The sequence below is a fragment of the Oncorhynchus keta genome, chromosome 25, assembly GCF_023373465.1.
Source record: "Oncorhynchus keta strain PuntledgeMale-10-30-2019 chromosome 25, Oket_V2, whole genome shotgun sequence".
NCBI classification, from domain to species: domain Eukaryota; kingdom Metazoa; phylum Chordata; class Actinopteri; order Salmoniformes; family Salmonidae; genus Oncorhynchus; species Oncorhynchus keta.
This window is the reverse complement of record NC_068445.1, coordinates 29,124,112-29,137,532: the sequence shown is the minus strand read 5'-3', so window position 1 is coordinate 29,137,532 and position 13,421 is coordinate 29,124,112. Positions and strand designations below refer to the sequence as shown.

General features: G+C 41.8%; 1 protein-coding gene across 1 annotated transcript in view; it reads left to right on the top strand.

Moving 5' to 3' along the window:
- Nucleotides 1-952: 952 nt before the first annotated feature.
- LOC118358501 (zinc finger matrin-type protein 4-like) overlaps nucleotides 953-13,421 on the top strand; it is a 199,084-nt gene continuing 186,615 nt past the window's right edge. Inside the window, exon 1 of the mRNA XM_035736400.2 lies at nucleotides 953-1,155. The gene's annotated coding sequence lies outside the window, so the exon portion shown is untranslated. The remainder of the gene's footprint in view (nucleotides 1,156-13,421) is intronic.

Here is a 13,421-nt window from a genome sequence, read left to right as displayed (position 1 = left end):
TTCAAAGCAGGTTTTCTACAGTTCTACACATCTTGCCATGGGACAAAGAGAAAATGTTGCAGTTTCAAAGCACATTTTCTGCAGTTCTACACATTTTGCCAGGGGGTGAAGAGAAAATGTTGCAGTTTCAAAGCAGTTTTTCTGCAGTTCTACACATTGTGCCATGGGGTGAAGCGGAAATGTTGCAGTTTCAAACGTAAGTTTTCTGCAGTTCTACACATTGTGCCACGGGGGCAGAGAGAAAATGTTGCAGTTTCAAAGCAAGTTTTCTGCAGTTCTACACATTTTGCCAGGGTGAAGAGGAAATGTTGCAGTTTTATAAAACATTTAATGCAATTCTACTCATGTTGCCATGACTTATGGCATGTTAATGATATCTGTGAGAGTGACTAACAAAATCAACTGAGGCTCTCTGAAGGTCAGGTGCCCTGTGCACATGCTCTGTATGCCTGGTCAGTATTCGGTCATGATTACTACAAGTTTAGACTTACCAATGGTTAATTGAGTGACTTTCAGTGACTGACATTACAATAGAACAATTGCTGAATTTGCACCATGTGTATTCTACTATCCTAAGTTGAGACCCCCCTGAGTTTTTTGGGGGTATTAACTCTTATGTCGCTTATGCTGCAGCTGGCCCTAAACACACACACTTTACATGTCAATTATATAATATGCATACATCTTTACTAAGATTAGTATAGGAAATATAATTTTAACCATACATTATCATGATAGGACCCCATATGAATAAGACTAATTTTTAACAAACGTAGCTTACAATTTATTTCATACAATTATGCACGCTGCGTATTTGGCGTCCTAGGTGACCGGTGCTGTGCGATACCACCTCTAATGGATTGGACCGGTTGATCACTCTAAAATTGTTGGGCTACTGTATCGCTGGAGAAAATCGTTTCGGAGCTCCGCACAGCTAGGCTACTATTGTCAAACGGCCAATGAGGTAAAAGCGGGGCGGAGAACAGTCGACGATTGTACTACGGGCAGTTGCCTACTGCAAACAGCTGTGGAAGCGTCTGCTTTGTACACGCGTTTCGCTGAGCTGGTCAATGGATTACAGTTTCCCTACAAGTGCAACATCAACTGGCTGTCTTCCCGAAACACTTGTACCAGGGTTACAGTTTGGAGTTACAGGTAGGCTATATCTCAGACATGCATTAGCCTATACTTCTGTGTGATTTGTTTTCCGTTTTGTTTTACAACGGGTACCAATCTCCATTGACGGAGAAAGAGACTATACAACTCAGACTGTCTAATGCTTCCAGCTCCATCATAAATCGTGTCCGCTGCGCTGCGTGGGATTTCAGCATCCTTTTTGACATTATGAGCCACGAGAAACAGTGAAATCCTCTCCTCCATCTAGGCTACGGGATGTTGAATTAATGACACGGTGTTTGGAAATAGCGGGTAGCCTGATGCGGAGGTCCTCAAGGCTGAAATGTGCGCTTAAATTGCGAATCTCATTGAGGTTTCATAAACACTCAATGTGATTTGATGCAGACCTATTTGAGTTTGAAAATAAAATCAACGGGTCATACTGTTCAGGATGATCATTTTGCGTCTCGCTGTGCTTAGAAAGTGGAATGGCATCAGAGGTCAAACAATTCCTCATATTTTATTAGACTATCCATCCCATGGCTATTTTACACACACTGACCTTTTTACATCGTTATTTGTTTTGCCACGTGATATATAGTGTCATGTATGGGATTCCAATAGTACAACCAGTTGGAGCGAGTTGAACTCACCTGTCATTGTTCTACTGTAACATCGGCTATCTAGTATTAGATCCATTGACCATATCGTGTGTTTGGTTTAAATGTGCCCACTGTTCAGCACAATGCATGGGATTTCAGAAGTTGGCATGTCTGTACCTTGACTATTCAAGTGTATCCAGTCATTGGATTGTGACTACATTCATTGAGGATTCGTTCCCATGCATCTTCCAATGGCATTCTCCCGTTCCCATGCATCTTCCAATGACATTCTCTTCATAATCTTCTGCACTAATATTAGCCCAAGTGTGAAAACATAGGTGAACATCCCCATGATACTATTTTCGTTTCGTCAAAAAATGACAGCACACCAAATCCTTAATGTAATTGACCTAATGTAGCTAGCTATCTATCTCCCACATGACTGGCAACCATGCTTATGGATATATGCGTCTCTCTGCCTCTGACTGTGGCATGACAAATTCACCTCCAAACCTAGTTCCTTTTGTTATGTTTTCTTAAACACCTATTTCCTTTATTGAACAATCGTGACTTCCCCCCCAGTGAGGTGTCTTGTTATAGGTACCCTAGCAAGGGCTTTGACAGGCTATGAGAATCCCAGTGTGTTTATTTAGAAATATTGTTGCATATTAAACCCCTTTGCATACCTTTTGAAGTTTGTTCACCAGGTGGTGTCTAGATAAAAAAAAAAAATCTTTACTACATTAATATTATCTTTGCTTTATCCACTTCCCCCAGAGCGCATGCAGCAACTTCATTGTCTTGTTTGAGAGAACTTTACTCTCCTTCTGTTGCATTGTTTTTTAACTGCTGCGTCTCTCTCTCTCTCTGTGTGCTGCGGTGTCTCTCTCTGTGCGCTGCGATGTCTCTCTCTCTCTGTGCGCTGCGATGTCTCTCTCTCTCTGTGCTGCTGTTTTTCTCTCTCTCTCTGTGCTGCTCTCTCTCTCTCTCTCTGTGCTGCTGTCTCTCTCTCTCTCTCTGTGTTGCTGTGTCTCTCTCTTTGTGCTGCTGTGTCTCTCTCTTTCTCTCTGTGCTGCTGTGTCTCTCTCTTTCTCTGTGCTGCTGTGTCTCTCTCTCTCTCTGTGCTGCTGTGTCTCTATCTCTCTCTGTGCTGCTGTCTCTCTCTCTCTCTCTCTCTCTCTCTCTCTCTCTCTCTGTGCTGCTGTGCTGCTGTGTCTCTCTCTCTGTGCTGCTGTGTCTCTCTCTCTCTCTCTGTGCTGCTCTCTCTCTCTCTGTGCTGCTGTGTCTCTCTCTCTGTGCTGCTGTGTCTCTCTCTCTCTCTCTCTGTGCTGCTGTGTCTCTCTCTCTCTCTCTGTGCTGCTGTCTCTCTCTCTCTCTCTCTGTGCTGCTGTCTCTCTCTCTCTCTGTGCTGCTGTGTCTCTCTCTCTCTCTCTCTCTGTGCTGCTGTGTCTCTCTCTCTCTCTGTGCTGCTGTGTCTCTCTCTCTCTCTCTGTGATGCTGTGTCTCTCTCTCTCTCTCTGTGCTGCTCTCTCTCTCTCTCTCTGTGCTGCTGTGTCTCTCTCTCTCTCTCTCTCTGTGCTGCTGTCTCTCTCTCTCTCTGTGCTGCTGTCTCTCTCTCTGTGCTGCTGTGTCTCTCTCTCTCTCTCTCTCTCTCTCTCTCTCTCTCTCTCTCTCTCTCTCTCTCTCTCTCTCTCTCTCGCCCAATTTTTCAGTTTTTGATTTGTTAATAAAGTTTGAAATATCCAATAAATGTCGTTCCACTTCATGATTGTGTCCCACTTGTTGTTGATTCTTCACAAAAAAATACAGTTTTATATCTTTATGTTTGAAGCCTGAAATGTGGCAAAAGGTTGCAAAGTTCAAGGGGGCCGAATACTTTCGCAAGGCACTGTATCTTTATAACTGGCCAAGGTTAGAATTATTGGGTTCCAGGGAACACTCTCAAACCCATAACAAATCATGGCACTCCCATTAGCCTTACAATATTTGAACTATACAGAAGACAAATATGATGCGTTGCTCCTGCCTACAGTGTGTGGGCACCCCGAAGAGTCATTGTGTGATTCAAACCTCCAGTTTGAATCACACATTGGGTGTTGCCAAAAAGTAGTGCACTAAATAGTAATTAAAGTGTAATTTGGGACGCATCCTGTGACATGGTATACAGTTCAAACTCCTCCACTGGTCGATGTACGTGTTATGGTGCATCTGGAGTTTTAATCATGCTTGCCTGACAGTTCCCATTACTGCTGTTCTTCAACTCTTTCTGAGCTCTTTCTTTCTCCAGTCCGCTTGATTCAAAGTTGGTTGCTGCTATCACTGTCTCTCTGAGGAGAGACTCACTGTCTCACTGAGGAGAGGCTCACTGTCTCTCTGAGGAGAGGCTCACTGTCTCTCTGAGGAGAGGCTCACTGTCTCTCTGAGGAGAGGCTCACTGTCTCTCTGAGGAGAGGCTCACTGTCTCTCTGAGGAGAGGCTCACTGTCTCTCTGAGGAGAGGCTCACTGTCTCTCTGAGGAGAGGCTCACTGTCTCTCTGAGGAGAGGCTCACTGTCTCTCTGAGGAGAGGCTCACTGTCTCTCTGAGGAGAGGCTCACTGTCTCTCTGAGGAGAGGCTCACTGTCTCTCTGAGGAGAGGCTCACTGTCTCTCTGAGGAGAGGCTCACTGTCTCTCTGAGGAGAGGCTCACTGTCTCTCTGAGGAGAGGCTCACTGTCTCTCTGAGGAGAGGCTCACTGTCTCTCTGAGGAGAGGCTCACTGTCTCTCTGAGGAGAGGCTCACTGTCTCTCTGAGGAGAGGCTCACTGTCTCTCTGAGGAGAGGCTCACTGTCTCTCTGAGGAGAGGCTCACTGTCTCTCTGAGGAGAGGCTCACTGTCTCTCTGAGGAGAGGCTCACTGTCTCTCTGAGGAGAGGCTCACTGTACTGAACCACAAGGTGGCTCCGTCCGAGCACTATCAACTCCTTTGTTTTTCATTATCTTAAGACAATGTTCTCTGTTGCTACATGCCTTGTGTCAGTGACAGATTAAATACACTTCCTCGGGCCTATATGCTGCTTACACATGCATTTTCAAAAGTTTTGTGAATGTGAGTCATCCAGAATATGAGATATTTTGTGGTATTTTTGACAATCTTGGAGGACTTACTTAATACTCATGCATTTCACATTAATATGCACATTCATACTAATACACATACAAGCTTTCGAACTTCAGGTGATGATGATGTCCCCTCTCAACCTCTCACTTCAACAACCCCAGATATATTTGTTCAGTCTCCCTATTTCATATTGTTTCTATTTTGGAAAAGGCTTGAAGTGGTAAAAATCGTGTGATCTCTCTATTACCGTCAGTCTTTTGTGAGGTCTAAAAATAAAATGAAATAAAGCGCTTTGAAGCTCTGCTTCAGTGTCATCAATGTGGTTGTTTTTGTTTAAGTACAAATGTCCCTCCCTTTTTAGTTGGTGATTCAAAATCCTCCTTTCAGTCTGTGTATTTCACTGCTGTCTTCAAGATGTGTAAAAAAAAAAAAAAAAATGCAGCCAAGTGTAACACAGGAGGTCAAAGTGCATTGAATTGAAGAAGATGAATGTGTCATGAGATACTCCCTGAAGTACTCTTAAATTCCAGTGGTGTATAAAATAAATAACAATAAAAGTGATATTGTTAGCAGGCTAATTATACTGTATCACACCTGAGAGAGAGGGGGGGAGAAAGAAAGCGAGATTGTCCTTGTATTCCATGTTAACACATCCAAATCACCCTGTCCTCTGCCCCCTCTACCCACAGGTATAGAACTGGGAGTTGAATAATCCATCCAGGTGTTACAACTGTATACTCTGACATTTCGCTCCAAATATAAATGCTGTTTATCATCCTGTTTAGGCTGGATGTACTTTGAAATCCCTCAAAGCATCAGACTTCCGGAACCCAAGCCCCTTGCAACAGGTTTATGGACAGTGTTTTTACAGTATTGACCTTTTTTGAGGATTACAATCCTACAGACTTCATTTTACCCCCGAGGTAATCTAACTGGAGAAAATGAAAGTGATTAAATAGACCAGAGTCAAAATTGAATGGGTTACTCACTCACTCACTCACTCACTCACTCACTCACTCACTCACTCACTCACTCACTCACTCACTCACTCACTCACTCACTCACTCACTCACTCACTCAAGTGACTTAACACTTGACCTAAATGTCTCTGTCAGTGGCTCAACACCAGTCTGATGATTGTGCTGGTGTAGTCTACTGTCGGCACTCTGCCCAGACTGCACTGTAATGTTTTCACCCAGTTGCTCTGTTGTCAGTAGGCAGGCTACACCAGAGTCTAATATTGAGATAAATGTGGCTCTGGGGTTACACCTCAGGGGAACTGGTAATCATTTAACAGGTGCTGCATCCTCTCTACCAGTTAAGGCTGACATTAGATCATATTCAATGCAGTAAGTAGAATTATTCTGTAAAACAGAGTTGCTAGTATACAGACCTTGGCCATTGTGTTCTGACAGGTGGCATCACTCCTATATGACGCTCGTCCCTCAACCGTACAGACGGAATCATCATGCTTTCTGGCATAAGACAATGTACCTTGGCCTAAAGAAAATCTGCCTGACTGCCTAACTAAAGGACAGGACAAACCAGTGAATGTCAGCCGTGCGCAGTAGATCACCTGCTGGGTGAATCGGTGGCGATTTAACATTTATAATCGTCGGGAAACAGAAAAAGATGGTAGGTGTTCCGTGTGATAGAAGGAGCACCCACTTCTTTTAACTGTTTGTCGACGTGGTCTGTTTTGTTCTTAAAGCAAACACTACTTTTCACCAGGTTTCATAGGGCACAATAGAGAATAGGGTGCCATTTGGGACGCAGTCTAAACCACTCAGTGGTCCTGGCCTGGAGAGTCAGCTGGAAAAATGTTGCTGTCTACTGCTAAGGAGGTTAATAACAATGCTGATGATGGTACTGGATAGGGATGCAACAATTCACAGATACAAATCAGTGAAATGTTTAAGATGCACTACGTGACCAAAAGTATGTGTAGACACTCTTCGTCGAACATCTCATTCCAAAGTCATGGGCATTAATTAGAGGTTGAACGATTTATGATTTTTCAACACCGATACCGGTTATTGGAGGACCAAAAAAAGCCGATACTGATTAATAGGCCGTTTTTATATATATTTGAAATAATGACAATTGCAACAATACTGAATGAACAATGAACACTTCTATTTTAACTTAATATAATTAAATAAAATATATTTAGTCTCAAATAAATAATGAAACATGTTCAATTTGTTAAATAATGCTAAAAGTGTTGGAGAAGAAAGTAAAAGTGCCATGTGTCATGTAAGAAAGCTAACGTTTTAATTCCTTATTCAGAACATGACAACATATGAAAGCTGGTGGTTCAATATTCCCAGTTCTTCAATATTCCCAGTTAATACGTTTTAGGTTGTAGTCATTATAGGAATTATGACGCGTCAACTATTTCTCTCTATACGAAATTGTATTTCATATACATTTGACTATTGGATGTTCTTATAGGCACTTTAGTATTGCCAGCCTAATCTCGGGAGTTGACCGCCTTGAAGACATAAACAGCGCTGAGATCAAGCATTGCTAAGAGCTGCTGGCAAACGCAGTAAAGTGCTGTTTGAATGAATGCTTACAAGCCTGCTGCTGCCTACCACCGCTCAGTCAGACTGCTCTATCAAATATCAAATTGTAGACTTAATTATAATATAATAAACACACAGAAATACGAGCCTTTGGTCAAAAACAAAACGTTTATTCTTTCAGTGAAATACAGAACCATTGTGTATTTTGTCAAACGGGTGGCAACCCTAAGTCTAAATTGCTGTTACATTGCACAACCTTCAATGTTATGTCATAATTATGTCAAATTCTGGCAAATTATTTACGGTCATTGTTAGGAAGAAACACAGTTCGCAACAAGCCATGCGACTCAAACTGCATATACCCTGACACTGCTTACACTGAACTCAAGAGAAGTGACACAATTTCCCTAGTTAATATTGCTTGCTAACATGCATTTATTTGAACTAAATATGCAGATTTAAAAAATATGCTGTTGTGTTTTGATTTGAAGAAAAGCATTGATGTTTATGGTACGTTAGGTACGTTTGGTACGCTAGGTACGTTAGGTACGTTTGGTACGTTAGGTACGTTAGGTACGTTTGTGCAAGCATGTGCTTTTTTTTCGCGAATGCGCTTTTTTAAAATCATCACCTGTTTGGTGAGGTTGAAGTAGGCTGTGATTCGATGATAAATTAACAGGCGCCGCATTGATTATATGCAACGCAGGACAAGCTAGTTCAACTAGTAATCTCATCAACCGTGTGTAGTTAACTAGTGATTATGTGAAGATAAGTTTAATGCTAGCTAGCAACTTACCTTGGCTTCTTGCAGCCACAAGGTCCTTTTGAGGCTGCACTCGTGTAACAAGTGGTCAGCCTGCCACACAGTTTCCTCGTGGATTACATTGTAACCGGCCATAATTGTCCTCCAAAATGGCTGATTACCAATTGTTATGAAAACTAGAAATAAGCCCTAATTAATCAGCAATGCCGATCGGTCAACCTCTAGCATTAATATGGAGTTGCTGCTATACCAGCCTCCATTCTTCTTGGAAGACTTTCCACTAGATGTTGGAACATTGCTGTGGGGACTTGCTTCCATTCAGCCACGAGCATTAGTGAGGTAGGGCACTGATGTTGGGCGATTAGGCCTGTCTTGCAGTCGGCATTCCAATTCACCCAAAAAGTTTTTGATGGGGTTGAGGTCAGGTTTCTGTGCATGTCAGTCAAGTTCTTCCACACGGATCTCGATAAACCATTTCTGTATGGAACTCGCTTTGTGCATGGGGGCATTGTCATGCTGAAACAGGAAAGGGCTTTCCCCAACTGTTGCCACAAAGTTGGAAACACAGAATCATTTTAGAATGTCATTGTATGCTGTAGCGTTATGATTTCCCTTCACTGGAACTAAGGAGCCTAGCCCAAACCATGCAAAACAGCCCCAAACATTACACCAAACATTACAGTTGGCACTATGCATTGGGGCAGGTCGCGTTCAACTGGCATCCGCCACACCCAGATCCGGCTGTCAGACTGCCAGATGGTGAAACGTGATTCCTGACTCCAGAGAACGCACTTCCACTGCTCCGGAGTCCAATGACGGCAGGCGTTATACCACTCCAGCCGAAGTTTGGCGTTGCGCTTGGTGATTTTAGGCTTGGGTGCGGCTGCTCGGTCATGGAAACCCATTTCATGAAGCTCCCGACAAACAGTTCTTGTGCTGACGTTGCTTCCAGAAGCAGTTTGAAACTCGGTAGTGAGTGTTGCAACCGAGGAGAGGTGATTTTTAAGCGCTTCAGCAATTGGTGGTCCCGTTCTGTGAGCTTGTGTGGCCTACCACTTCATGGCTGAGCCGTTGTTGCTCCTAGACATTCCACTTCATAATAACAGTACTTACAGTTGACTGGGGCAGCACTAGCAGGGCAGAAATTTGATGAACTGACTTGTTGGATAGGTGGCATCCCATGGCGGTGCCGTGTTGAAAGTCACTGAGCTCTTCAGTAAGGCCATTCTACTGCCAATGTTTGTCTGTGGAGATTGAATGGCTGTGTGATCGATTTTATACACCGGTCAGCTGTGGCTGAAATAGCCGAATCCACTAATTTGAGGGGTGTCTACATTAGAGGTCGACCGATTAATCATCATAGCCGATTTTCAAGTTTTCATAATAATCTGTAATAGGCATTTTTGGACGCCGATTTTGGCCGATTTACATTGCATTCCACAAGGAAACTGCATGGCAGGCTGACCACCCGTTACGCAACTGCAGCAAGGAGCCAAGGTAAGTAGCTAGCGAGCATTAAACGTATCTTATAAAAACAATTAATCTTCACATAATCACTAGTTAACTACACATAGTTGATGATATTACTAGGTTAACTAGCTTGTCCTGCGTTGCATATAATCAATGCGGTGCCTGTTAATTTATCATCAAATCACAGCCTACTTCGCCAAACGGGTGATGATTTAACGAAGCCGAATTCGCGAAAAAAAGCACAATCATTCCACGAATGCACCTAACCATAAACATCTTTTGCCTTTCTTAAAATCAAAAAAATAATGTAAGCAGGCAATATTATATGGGTATATGCAACAGTTTGGGCCACCTGGCTCGTTGCGAACTAGAGTTTTACATAATTATGACATAACATTGAAGGTTGTGCAATGTAACAGCAATAATTAGACTTATATCCTGACTACACCGGTCACGTCGTGTGCACGAGCGTTACAAAATACATTTAGAAATCTATGTTATTCAATAATTGCACTCACACTGCTCGCGCGTGTCAATGAGCGTCCGTGTTGCCAAGGGCTAAAATAGAAGTCCTTTCTATTTCTGACGCAGATCGCACTGCAAGTCATGCCTCTCCCACCTCCTCATTGGTTTATAGAAGCAGGTACCCACGTGCCATCTCCTCATTGGTTATACCCACGTGGGTAATTGAAAGATGAACTGTGTTGCCGGTCTTTGTGGTAATACTATGAATGTTTAGAAGCCAATCACCATATAAGTTCAAAGATGAAAAAGCCTGGAAGGAGGAGAGATGACTTGAAACGATTTGGTTGACCGTTTGATGTGTGGATTAACTGGCGGAGTAGAGGACCTGGTGCATTTTAGGTAAACTAACAACTCAATGTTTATATCACAGGACAAATTAGCTAGCAACCGCAAGCTAGCTAAATAGGACAAATTAGCTAGCAAGTGCAAGCTAACTAGCTAAATTGCCATAAATCTTCAATGCTTTTCGACCTGTCCCCAAATGAATGTAATTGGTTCAGAGTTTGTTTTTGATATTTTAACCTGCGTGTCGTGATCGCGTTTGGTGTAGGGGGACAAGATAAATGTATGCACGATGGCGCACGCGCACAGCCAGTTTGGGTTCTGTGTTAGGGTTGCCAACCATTCAACAAAATACAGAATAGTTCCGTATTTCACTGAAAGAATAAACGTTTTGTTTTTTAAATGATAGTTTTGGGATTTTACCATATTAATGACCAAAGGCTCGTATTTCTGTGTGTTTACTATATTATAATTAAGTCTACGATTTTATATAGAGCATTCGGACTGAGCGGTGGTAGGCAGCAGCAGGCTCCTGAGATTAAGCTGGCAATACTAAAGTGCCTATAAGAACATCCAATAGTCAAAGGTATATGAAATACAAATGGTAAAGCGAGAAATAGTTGACGCGTCATAATTCCTATAATAACTGCAACCTAATATTTCTTTACTGGGAATATTGAAAAACTGGGAATATTGAACCACCAGCTTTCATATGTTCCGAGCAAGGATCTAAAATGTTAGCTTTTTTACATGGCACATATTGCACTTTTACTTTCTTCTCCCCCACTGTGTTTATGCATTATTTAAACCAAATTGAGCATGTTTTATTTGAGACTAAATAGATTTTATTTATGTATTATATTACATTTATTTATGTATTATATTAAATTAAAATAGAAGTGTTCATTGTTCATATCTTTTGTGACTACTGATGCGTTTTCTCCTGCATGTAACTGTGTTGACAGTCATTGATCTACTAGTCATTTTCCATTCCGAACAGCACCAGGGAATATCAGTAGCCAAAGTTGTGCTATATTTTCATTACTTATGTCATAGCTAATTGTCAAACGATAAATATTTATACAGTACTAGCTCAAACTATCTGCGAAGATGGGGGGGGGGGGTACATGGCCCCCCCAGTCTAATAGGGGTACTGGGGTGGTGGATGCCCAGTCTCCCTTATGGTTCAGATCAGATGCCTACATAATACATACTGTACACCATAGACATGCATCATACACACAGATCCAGCTTAGAAAGGCCCAGGCTCATGAGCTCCACCAGCAGCAGATTTCAATTTAGAATGGAAAATGAATGTGCTTATGCAAAACATGTTAGTGCATCGATTCACTCAGGAGTCGCACCGAATCGTTTCAAACTACAAAATTCCTGTATCGTGTCAGAACTCATGTATCTAGATACGTATGGAATTGTTTTGAAATGGAAAGATGTACATCCTTAGTACTGGACAAACAGCCCCATGATCCTCACAGATCAACATTTAACATTACATTTAAGTCATTTAGCAGACGCTCTTATCCAGAGCGACTTACAAATCAACCCAGGTGAGTAGAGGCCAAGCAGCTGTAACATTCTTCAGTTAAACTGTCCCTGATTAAACAAGTCCCCCTGCTTTCAGTTCAACTGTCAATGTCCTTGGACAGTTGTATTTTATTAGCTACTGAGGGAGGTTGCAGATGTAATTATCAATTTGTGTTTCCCCATTGGTTGAAATCAAGAGAAACTCTAGCCCCTTGTGTAGTTTATTTTGCAGAGCTGGTATTTTTTCTATGTTGTAATTGGATAGATAACACAGTGGTAGTGTTATAGTATTGCTCATGAACTAAGCTCTTTGTTGGTGTTAGTCAGGTTTGTAGAGGATTGTATTCATAATTGCTTATAATGTAAACAGTGATTTATATGCATGCTCACAATGCACTCTATTAGGCTGATAAAGCCAGGCCGTTGTCTGACCTTCGCTAAGCTCTTGGGATGGAGAGGTGAGCGGTATTTACTGAGCTAAAATCATTTAAGTCCTTTAGACTAAAGGGCATGTTTTTTTTACAGAATCCGTATGACGTAGATCATTTATAAATAGTGGCGGAGATGATAAAGAAATCGTAGTACACATGTAATTAGCCTACTTGTAATTGTTTGTGTTACATGCTGTTTTTTAAACTCTGACTTAAATATAGCTGTATGATAATCAATCCCTCCTACCACTCCAGTATGTGTTAATCTCTCTGATGTGGTTCCCTATCTGTGTCTGGCTTTTTTAGTATTTTAGCCTCAGTTCAGGAGCTCTACTAATCAAATCTCTGAATTAATTCAGTTGCTAAAGTGAGCTTGTATGACATGCTAACGCACTGTTTTTCTCTCTCTATTTCGCTCTCTCACTCTGTCACACACTCTCTCCAGTCACAAACACTCTACTATAGTCAGCCTCATCAAGATGTGATTGGTCTCAATTTGTAGAAAAAGTGAACAAGTATTGGACAGATAGCTAGATTATTGTTTTGGAGGGCATTGCTGATTTATCCATAGCAACAGTTAGCCAAAGGCAACCTTTCTTCATTTGCAAACTAAGATTACTTCTGTTTTGGGGCTTTAGAATGATTCTTGTTGCGTTGGGAGATGCTTGAATACATAATCTTTCAGCATTCTGTTTACTCCTAAATACAGCTAAGATATTTATGTCAAGGTGAGGACTTTTGAGGGAATATGGTGGAATAAAATAAATGATCAACTGTGAGAACCTTTGAGGAAAAAAAAATTAATGAGGACCTGCTGGAATTGAGGTACAAAGCTGGAACGTTTGGTTATTTGCTTGGTTTATCACCCTGTCTAACTCTGAGATGTGTTGTTTCTGCAGTTGGTAGTTATAACTAATATCAGATCCATTATTTGTGTTGTGGTGTACCTGGATGACTGCGTGCTTTGCGTTTACTGAATGAAAACAAAGAGAAAAGTATATTTTTTTTTGTTGTCTTTTCACACTAATTATGCTGTCCTAGTCGGGACGTTATGTAAATACAAA